At 40.7% G+C, this 10,830-nt stretch overlaps 1 non-coding gene across 1 annotated transcript; it reads right to left on the bottom strand.

Moving 5' to 3' along the window:
• Positions 1-4,748: 4,748 nt before the first annotated feature.
• LOC120096816 (small nucleolar RNA SNORA17) lies at positions 4,749-4,879 on the bottom strand. Its single transcript, XR_005493649.1, has one exon. It is a non-coding gene; the product is annotated as a small nucleolar RNA SNORA17 (small nucleolar RNA).
• Positions 4,880-10,830: the final 5,951 nt, after the last annotated feature.

Genomic DNA, 10,830 nt, shown 5'->3' with positions numbered 1-10,830 from the left:
AGAATACCCTTGGGAAGAAATAGGGAGGCAAAGTTTAGAACAGAGGCAGAAGGAACACCCATTCACAGCCTGCCCCACATGTGGCCCATATATATATACAGCCACCAAACTGGATAAGAGCAAAGAAGTGCAGGCTGACAGGAACAGGATGTAGATATCTCCTGAGAGACACAACCAGAATACAGCAAATACATAGGCAAATGCCATCATTAAACCACTGAACTGAGAACGGGTCCCTCATTGAAGGAATCTTAGAAAGGCCTGAAATGAGCAATAGTGATAAAAACTGCATGGTATTGGTACAGAGACAGACAGATAGACCAATGGAACAGAATTGAAGACCCATAAATGAACCCACACACCTATGGACACTTGATTTTTGACAAAGGAGCCAAAACCATCCAATGGAAAAAAGATAGCATTTTCAGCAAATGGTGCTGGTTCAACTGGAGGTCAACATGTAGAAGAATGCAAATCGATCCATGTTTATCACCCTGTACAAAGCTTAAGTCCAAGTGGATCAAGGACCTCCACATCAAACCAGATACACTCAAAAACAGAAGAAAAAGTAGGGCAGCATCTCGACACATGGGCACTGGGAAAAATTTCCTAAATAAAACACCAATGGCTTATGCTCTAAGATCAAGAATCGACAAATGGGATCTCATAAAACTGCAAAGCTTCTGTAAGACAAGGAACACTGTGGTTAGGACAAAACGGCAACCAACAGATTGGGAAAAGATCTTTACCAATCCTACAACAGATAGAGGCCTTATATCCAAAATATACAAAGAACTCAAAAAGTTAGACCACAGGGAGACAAATAACCCTAATAAAAATGGTGTTCAGAGCTAAACAAAGAATTTACAGCTGAGGAATGCTGAATGGCTGAGAAACACCTAAAGAAATGTTCAACATCTTTACTCATAGGGGAAATGCAAATCAAAACAACCCTGAGATTTCACCTCATACCAGTGAGAATGGCTAAGTTCAAAAACTCAGGTGACAGCAAATGCTGGCGAGGATGTGGAGAAAGAGGAACACTCCTCCATTATTGGTGGGATTGCAGACTGGTACAACCATTCTGGAAATCAGTCTGGACATTCCTCAGAAAATTGGACATTGAACTGCCTGAGGATCCAGCTATACCTCTCTTGGGCATATACCCACAAGATGCCCCAACATATAAAAAAGACACGTGCTCCACTATGTTCAAAGGAGCCTTATTTATAATAGCCAGAAGCTGGAAAGAACCCAGATGCCCTTCAACAGAGGAATGGATACAGAAAATGTAGTACATCTACACAATGGAATATTACTCAGCTATCAAAAACAATGACTTTATGAAATTCGTAGGCAAATGGTCGGAACTGAAAAATATCATCCTGAGTGAGGTAACCCAATCCTAGAAAAACACACATGGTATGCACTCATTGATAAGTGGCTATTAATCCAAATGCTTGAATTACCCTAGATGCCTAGAACACATGAAACTCAAGATGGATGACCAAAATGCTAATGCTTCACTCCTTCTTTAAAAGGGGAACAAGAATACCCTTGGCAGGGAATAGAGAGGCAAAGATTAAAACAGAGGCAGAAGGAACACCCATTCAGAGCCTGCCCCACATGTGGCCCATACATATACAGCCACCCAATTAGACAAGATGGATGAAGCAAAGAAGTGTAGGCCGACAGGAGCCGGACGTAGATCTCTCCTGAGAGACACAGCCAGAATACAGCAAATACAGAGGCGAATGCCAGCAGCGAACCACTGAACTGAGAACAGGACCCCCGTTGAAGGAATCAGAGAAAGAACTGGAAAGCTTGAAGGAGCTCACGACCCCATATGAACAACAATGCCAGGCAACTAGATCTTCCAGGGACTAAGCCACTACCTAAAGACTATACATGGACTGACCCTGGACTCTGACCTCATGGTAGCATTGAATATTCTAGTAAGATCACCAGTGTAAGGGGAAGCCCTGGGTACTGCTAAGACTGAACCCCCAGTGAACGTGATTGTTGGGGGGAGGGCAGCAATGGGGAGAGGATGGGGTGGGGAACACCCATAAGGAAGGGGAGGGAGAGGAGCTAGGAGGATGTTGGCCTGTAAACCAGGAAAGCGAATAACACTCAAAATGTAAATAAGAAATATTCAAGTTAATAAAAAAAAAAGAAAGGCCTGAAATAGCTTAAAGGTGCTTGAAACCCCCATATGAACATGAATGCCAACCAACCAGAGCTTCCAGGGACTAAGCCACTACCCAAAAACTATACATGGATTGACCGTGGGCTCCAACCTCATAGGTAGGAATGAATAGCCTAGTAAGCGTACCAGTGGAAGGGGAAGCCCTTGTTTCTGCCAAATCTGAACCCCAGTGAACTGGATGGTTGGGGGAAGGGCGGTAATGGGGTGAGGATGGGGAGGGGCACACCCTTAGAGGGGGGAGGCAGAGGGCTTAGGGTCATGTTTCCCCGGAATCCGGGAAAGGGAATAATAATCGAAATATAAATAAGAAATACCCAAGTTAATAAAGATGAAAAAAATCAAAATAGAATATGTCCTAGGTACTTCTAAAAGACACTAGAGCTTGTTGCAGAGTATTTATCTCAAGGAATACTGCAATAAACTATTATTATTTTTCTTTTTGCTCACCATAGGTATTATAATAACTGATTTCTATGTACTTTGTATATTTTTGAATCTAAAGTGTTCATTCATATTTCTTTCTTTTTTCTTCTGGTTTTTGTTTGCTTGTTTGTTTGTTTGCTTGTCTATTAGTTCTTCATGAATTTCACATCATATACCACCATCCTATTCATCAACTCCTCAGACCTCCTCTCCACCAAGCAAAGGAAAATTTAAAAGCTCCTAGTGGAAGCTATTGTATGTCTGACACTAGATCATTTGTCCACATTTCATAACTTGCAGATGTTTATTGTAATGACTCATTGGTCTCACAGGAAGCTTCTGGCATCTGTTACTCTATCGATAAGCAGTGAAACCTCACTGGGACTCCTCTTGGATATCCTGCCATTGCCCTGTATCATGGAAATCCTGCAGTTTGAGATCTGTAGCAATGGCCTCTTCATGCACTGCAGTGGTTAATTGATGGGTTAGAAGTTCGGACAGGCCAATATAAAGCCTAAATCTGAGCCTAAAAGGCATCTTAGCTATTCAACAAGCCAACTCTCCTGCTCTCAGACCCTGGGGGCTAGCTCATCAGCATCACCCCTATAACTAAAGTCTGCTCTATCCTGTTGCCCAGGCTAGGTGCAGGGCCCACTCTCCTGAGTGTTGAAGTTGGTGAGGGATATGACCAATTCTCCTACTATTATGACTCTGGGGCCAGGTCTCCTGCCTGCCATATATGGTGAGGCATGAGGAGGGTAGGAAGTCATCTCTCTATCCTCCATACCACCACTCAGCAGATAAGAAGCATGGCTGGCTCCTCATATTGCAACCCCCATATCCAGGGCTTTATCTACTGTGCTGCCTAGACGAAGTGAAGTGCCTGCTCTCTGTAGTGCTGCAGAAGGTGAAGGGCAAAGAGAGCTCTCCCGCTCTGATAACCTGGTGGCCCTCTCTCCTGCCTGCCTTAGGTGGCAAGATGCAAGGTAGAGCATCTCGTGCTTGCCCATTTCATAGAAAGGTAAACAAGAGGCTGGTGGGGTCAGCTCTTCTATGCTCATACCTTCTGGCCAGCTTATCCTCTTCCCTGTGACCAAAGTTAGCTGTGCCAGGCTGCCCAGTACAAGGCTTGCTCTCCCTAGTGTCCAGCTGGTGAGGGGCAGGGGAAGCTTTCCTACTTTTATGACTCTAGGGCCAGTCTTCTACCTACAGTAAGTGGTGAGAAGTGAGGGGAGAGAAGGGAACCTCTCCCTCGTCCATGCTACCAAATGAAAGATGAATTGATGGAGAAGAGCCAGATGTTCAACGCTCTTGTCCTCGGGGTCAGTTCACTTGATACTCAGAGTACTACAACTGGCTAGGTCAGGTTCAGTGTTCCCAATCTCATGTCCCCATGGCCAGCTCTCCCACAATGGTCAGACGAGGAGTGGGGCCAATTCTGCACAGCTCTCATATATCAACATATCCCCAGTAGACAACTCAAACCAAGGACGTCCTCTTGGCCTTTGGTTGTAACAAACACCTGCTGCTGCTGGGCCAAGGACCCAGAAGTAGCCTGCCCTGTGACAGCACAGGACAGGAGTTCACCAGAGTCACAGGAGGTATTACGGGCTGACTACCCACGTCAGACTGTTCCTTGAGTTTTCAATTCTCCTTCTTTGTTGTGCCTATCTGTCTGTTTCTCCTCTTCTTCCATTTCTCCACCACTTACCTGTTCCTCTTAGTGGCTCCTGGGATTTCTAAGTGTCTGAGGTTGTCTCAGGAGTGGTCTCAGGAGTGCTATGTCCTGTTCATGTATTATAACACTAGGAAGAGATCATTTTGGACATAGTAACTTCCCCCGAGTCCTGTATGATGTCAGAGTGGGCTAACTTGGGCTAACTTCCTCTCTAGGTTCCTTGGTGCTACTCTGATGGTTATCTCAGACTTGCTCCCTGCTCAAGTGACCCTTCATAAGGGTTTTCTATTTTCTTCCAGCCCAGCCCAGGAAAAGCACTTCCAGGAACTGTTGTTTACTCTCTTGTTGGTTGTCTCTGGATTGCTCTTCGCACTGGGAGCCTGTTCATGCCCACCTCGTGCCAGATTGGTGGTTGTCTCAGTCTGGCTTTTTTCATGGAATATTTGGCAACTAATCATTCACAAGTTCATGGTCAGATCTTTGAATGTAGACATATCCTCTCTCCTCTCTGCCCCCTACTGATGTATGTGTGGTACAGCAGCCACACCTACAGTGATTCTAGAGGCAGGGGAAATATTTTTCTGACTCCAATCTGCCTTTGACCTGGTAGACCATAACACTTTATATGTTCATGCTGCCACACAGATATAGCATTCAGATATCCCTGGTGGAAAAAGGATAACTGTAGAAGGCTGCGCTTCAGGAGGACAAGATATTGGCAGCAAAAGGAAAAACCCAACAGAATATAGGTGACTTGGGATGTGACTAGTTATCCATTGCTGCAGTCTATGGGGGCGTCTCTACATCTAGTGTCTTCATAGTTACCCAACTATCACAAAGCAAAGGTATGAACATGTATATTTGTCAGCAAATTGAATTTCCAAATATTGAAATAGGTTGCCATGAAGTATAAAAGCAAAACACCTCATTTTACAAGTATAGAATCCTTGACCAAGGAGAACTATGCAGTATTTTTGCTTACCTTCCCCTTATATTTATCTCACATCTTTGAATTGTCTCAACTTATACATCACTCACTTCCATGCGTGCTTAGCTATAGGAGCAAACTGTGATGGTCAATTTTGGTAGAAACTGATGACAGAACTCTGGAAGAGTAAACTTCAGAGAAATTGAAAGACAAAGGTTTAATTTTAAGAGATTCACATACAATAAATGTATCTTCTCATACTAGTTGTGATATTTTAGTAGAAACTAACTTTACCTTTACCTTTTTTTGTCATTATGCTCAGACCACAATTACATTGTTGACCTAGATAATCATATATATGAAATATACATGAATTTATATGTGGTTAAAATCACCTTACTTTAATACAGGATTTTCCTTCATTTTCTGAAAGTCGTAGGTTTCCTTTCTATAGCAATTGCTTTAAAATAATGAACTGAATTCTCAAATGCTGTCACTCTCAGCCTCATGACATTGTAGTCAAAAAGAGGGCACACATACCCTGATTACACCGAATTACAGTGGAGCTGAAAGGTAGAACCTCAAAGTATGCATATATATGTATATATAATTACATTTATGAAATTTATATTTACTAAATATTATTGCAAAAGAGTATAGTGTCAGAGATCATCTGTTTACCATGTCTCATGATTACAATATTTTCTTTTGTGCTTAACGTAATCTTGCATTGTTTTACTTATCATGGACCTGGAAGCAATGGTCCATACTATAAATACGTCATCATATCTATCTATATATACATATATATACACATATATAAATGCCATGTAGTCTATGTATGCAGTTGAAAAGTAGTGGACACCCTCTAGATCTGTGTAACTACACTCTCTGATGCTGATGCTACAGGGATATTGCCTAACAATACATTTCTCTGAATGAATTCCTGCAGTTAAGCAATACATGCCTATAATTTGATAGGATGGGAGAAATTGTTCAGGGTTTAAACACATAAATTTACTCCTTGGAAGGCACTGCATAGTACTGGCAATAATTATAGACCTTGTATTTGAGCTTTAATGACTGAAAACATCCCGGCGTGGAGTTCCCAGCTGTTGTCTCTTTCTCTTTTATTCTTATTATTTTATCAAATTAGACCAAGAGGGATAGTGAAAGGTCGTATTTGATTGACTATGGTAAGCCATTCTTTGAAGGTGTAAATCATTTTAGGATGCCATAACAGTATAAACATAGACTTGATATGTTACAAACAGAAATGTTTCAGTTTGGGTGCTGAGAAACTCAGTATTGTGGCACTGACAAATTGTGTGCTTGATGAAAGTCTATTTCACAGCTCCTAGATGGAGCATTCTTGTTGTATGGGAAAGGTAAAGAACATCTCTCAAGACGATTTTAAAGGACACATCTCATTCAGGATGACTCTATTCTCAGGAAGCAGTCATCTTCCAAGGGTTTCATTTGTAATACAATTAGTTACTTTAGCTATGTTTGAGTGAAGGACATATTCAGAAATAACAGTAGAAGAATTCAAGTTTTGTGCTGTTTTGTTCACAGAATGCTCATGTTGATGTATACTAGTAAATTAAATCATTATTGATTCTCTCTTAGTGCCATTGATAGAGGTAAACGCTGGTTAACTATAATGTATGCAAGCACCATTACTCTCCTTCAATCCTCTGGTAGCACTGAAATCTAGAGAAAATCTCTATCACTAGCATTCAGAAAGGCTGCAGTTAGAGACTACCCACTGCTATTAATTGTTGCTGTGTTTTAAACCTTTGAGGAGTAGTAAAAATAATTCTACAGGAGAGTCAACAGCATCACAGTCTAGGTTTTTCAGGGATGCACTCTTTGCTCTACAGTGTTTCCTTACAACTAGCACTGTGCTTCATGTAGAGTCATCACTTTGTGGGCATATCATGGCCCTGGAAGGGCATATTGACAGGGCTTCATTTGTTTGGTTGGTTGTTTTAGAGATTGTTATTTAATTACAATATTTTCCCTTCACTTTCCTTTCAAATCCTTCCATATAGTCCTCCCCACTCTCCTTCAAATTCAAGGACTTTTTGCTTTAACTGTTACTGCATGGATATATGCTTTTGTATGTATGCATATATTCCTAAATATATCTTTACTAACATGACTAGCCAAATGTCATGGATGACAAGGATAACACCAACAGACATGTCAATCTGGGTGGAGAAAAGCCCACAAGGACAAGTCAAAGAGCTACAGACAACTGAGTAAGCCTGAGATCAGGAGAGGTCATCCTCCGCAGGAAAAAAACACATAAATTGCTTGTTGACAGTACTTTGAACTGCACTCTATCATGCAAAAATAAGATGTAACTATACTACATAACATTTTATGTTATCCTTATTCCACATTAATGCTCTTTCATTCTCTCTCTCTCTCTCTCTCTCTCTCTCTCTCTCTCCCTCTGTGTGTGTGTGTGTGTGTGTGTGTGTGTGTGTGTGTATCTTTTCCTGTTTCCAAGATTCTGTAAATTCATGTCAATGACTGTTTGACAAAAATGTCAGAATAGCTGCTTAAAATTACCTAAGAAACTTCCAAAAATGCAAGTTACATGGGATATCCAACTGTAGTGGAATGTATAAACAAATGCATCATTATTTCTCCATCCTGAATGTATTAATGATAGAGAGAAATCTGTGTACATGCAGATATATACATTCATAACACAGAATGTTCATCCATAATAACAATGAAAGCATAATAGCTAAATTTTATATAACCATGTACATACTGCTCTTAGTGCTATTTCTCTCACTCACCCAGAACCCTTAAAGAAAAGTGAGTTTGCCAGCCCTCTACAGGAAACATCTAAAGATTACCACATAACAAACTTTGGAATAAAAGAAAGAAATGTATCTGACATTACCATTATCATTTGAAATGAAACTCTTTGCACTATTATTTCCCTTCCATATTGCTCTTAATTCAATGATCATCACAGTGTAAACAGGCATATTAAAACCAGTAACAGAGTCAACATTTTGAGAAACATAAACCTTTCAGGCATATGTCTTCCCCCTCTGAGACAGCTGGTTTTTGTTTTTGTTTTTGTTGTTGTTGTGGTGGTGGTGGTGGTAGTGGTGGTGGTTTGTCTGTCTGTTTGTTTGTTTGTTTTTTAAGATATCCTGCTTTGGACTTCCAGTGGAAGGAGGAAAACATCAACAACCCACAAAACCCCAATCAAAAACTTGTCCTGCCTACAAGATATGCAGGGATAAAGATGGAGCAGAGACTGAGGGAATGGCTGACCAATGACTGGCTCAACTTGAGACTTATTCCATGGGAGAGAGCCAACCCCTAACACTATTATGGTACTCTTTTATGTTTGAAGACAGAAACCTAGAATAACTGTCTCCTGAGAGGCATTATCTAGCACTAGATAGAAACAGAGGCAGAGACCCGTAGCCAAACATCAGGCAGAGCTCCAGGAGTTTTGTGGAAGAGTGAGGGATAAAATTGAGCAAGCCAGATGGGTCAAGGACACCATAAGAAGACCTACAGAGTCAACTAGCCTGGGCCCATGGTGGCCAACAGAGACTGAACTACCAACCAAAGAGCATGTAGAGGTTGGGCGTAGGCCCTATACATTTGTAGTAAATGCAGAACATAATCTTCATATAGGGGCCCTAACAATTGTAGCAGGTGCTGTCCCTAACTCTGTTGCTGGCCACTGAACCCCACTCCCCTTACTGGACTGAAAGATTGAATCACAGTGGGAGAGGAGGCTTAGTCCTACTGGTACTAGATGTTCCAGGGTGGGATGGTACCCAAGGAGCCTTCCCCTTCTCCTCAGAAAAGAGGAAGGAGTAAATGGTTGGGACTGAGAGGAGAGGAGGGGGGGCTATAATTGGGATGTTAGATGAATAAAAATTATGGAGAAAGAGATAAAAAGACAGAGAAACACACACACACACACACACAGAGAGAGAGAGAGAGAGAGAGAGAGAGAGAGAGAGAAAGAGAGAGAGAGAGATCCATTCTTTCCTTAATCCTGATCAAGCCTTCACACTTTGTTCTCTATTGGAATATTAGGATCTGTTCACTAACAACTTCATACGTTAGTTTCTTATTAGATAAAACAGCAATGTATGTTACATTTGGGTTAATAAAGTGATAAACAATAGTCATTATACCCATCCTATGACTGCTCCAACACTATGTGATGGAACTATTACAGTAAAACAAGAATACAAGAGGAATAGAAGAACGGCTCAGTTAGTAAACTGCTGCCTGTGTAAGCATGAGGACCAGGGTTCAGATCTACAGCACACATCCTAAATAATTCTTAAAAACTTAGCATAGTCTTAAGCATCTGTAACCCCTTTGTAGGAGGGTGAAGATGGGCAGATACATGGAGATTGCTGACCATCCAGTCGAGCCAATTGGTGAAAGTCATTCAGTGGAAACACCTGACTCAAAAGACAAAATGAAAATTGATGACGGGAACATCCTGCTACCAACCTCCAGTCTACACACACACACACACACACACACACACACACACACACACACACACACACGTGCGTGCGCATTTGTGTACCTTCATACAAATGAGTTCGTATATACCACATATGCCATCAGCGTCCCACCTCACCCCAACCTCACCCAACACAGAGGTAAACATAATTCTTTCTTGCATGGATTTTCACATGAACCAGCATAGTTAATTTCTAATTCAAATAAGAAAATAACTAGCTTCTATTATTAAGAAAGGAAAGACAGGAGTATACATTTTCTCTAATCTTCCTTTTTCATACTATGGCACGTCTGTAAAACTCTCTTCTTATCGGAGGAATGTAGTTTCAGTTTCGTCTCTTTTCTTAGTAGAATCATTACACTGAATCAATTTTATAAATGCCTTTCTTTCTTTCCAATAAAATTATCTCTTATATATTAATCTGAGTACATTCTTGGTTTCATAGTCAAAAAGTCCATAGGTAACTCAGGAAGATAAACTTTATAGATAAATGTAAATACTGTACTATATTCCGAAAGTAATCAAAAATATTGTGGAATGTATTTTCAACATTAGGAATGGAACTTAGGGTCTTGTGCATTCTGGAACTAATACTGTATTACTGCGTGACAATTCCAGCCTAGGAACATACATTTATCACATATCTGAAATTATTATTATTTGAAATAAGATTTTGAAATGCTTTTTGCAGCATATAATACCAGAGAAACAGTCCAAAATGACACTTCTGCATGTTTCTTCACAAAACAATACACATGGCACATGGTGGAATCTGGTGCTCTTTGACATGCTCAGGCCATGAAAATTACATCTTACTATAGAAACCAGATATTTCTAAGTATGCTCAAGAATAAAACACAGTGACATCTCATAAACTTTTCAATTGATTATCATGGGCTCATAAAAGCCATCTTTTTTCATTACATAGTTACAACCTAAATCTCTGGTACTACTCTGACATATTTGAATCTCAAAAGCTTAAGAGTTCTGTTATGGACAGAAAAGTGTCCTTCTAGAAAGCTGCCCCTGCTTTCCTGTGTTGAGCAGAGAGCCAAGCT

The sequence above is a fragment of the Rattus norvegicus genome, chromosome 14 (assembly GCF_036323735.1).
Source record: "Rattus norvegicus strain BN/NHsdMcwi chromosome 14, GRCr8, whole genome shotgun sequence".
Taxonomy (NCBI): Eukaryota; Metazoa; Chordata; class Mammalia; order Rodentia; family Muridae; genus Rattus; species Rattus norvegicus.
This window is presented reverse-complemented; position numbering and strand designations above follow the sequence as displayed.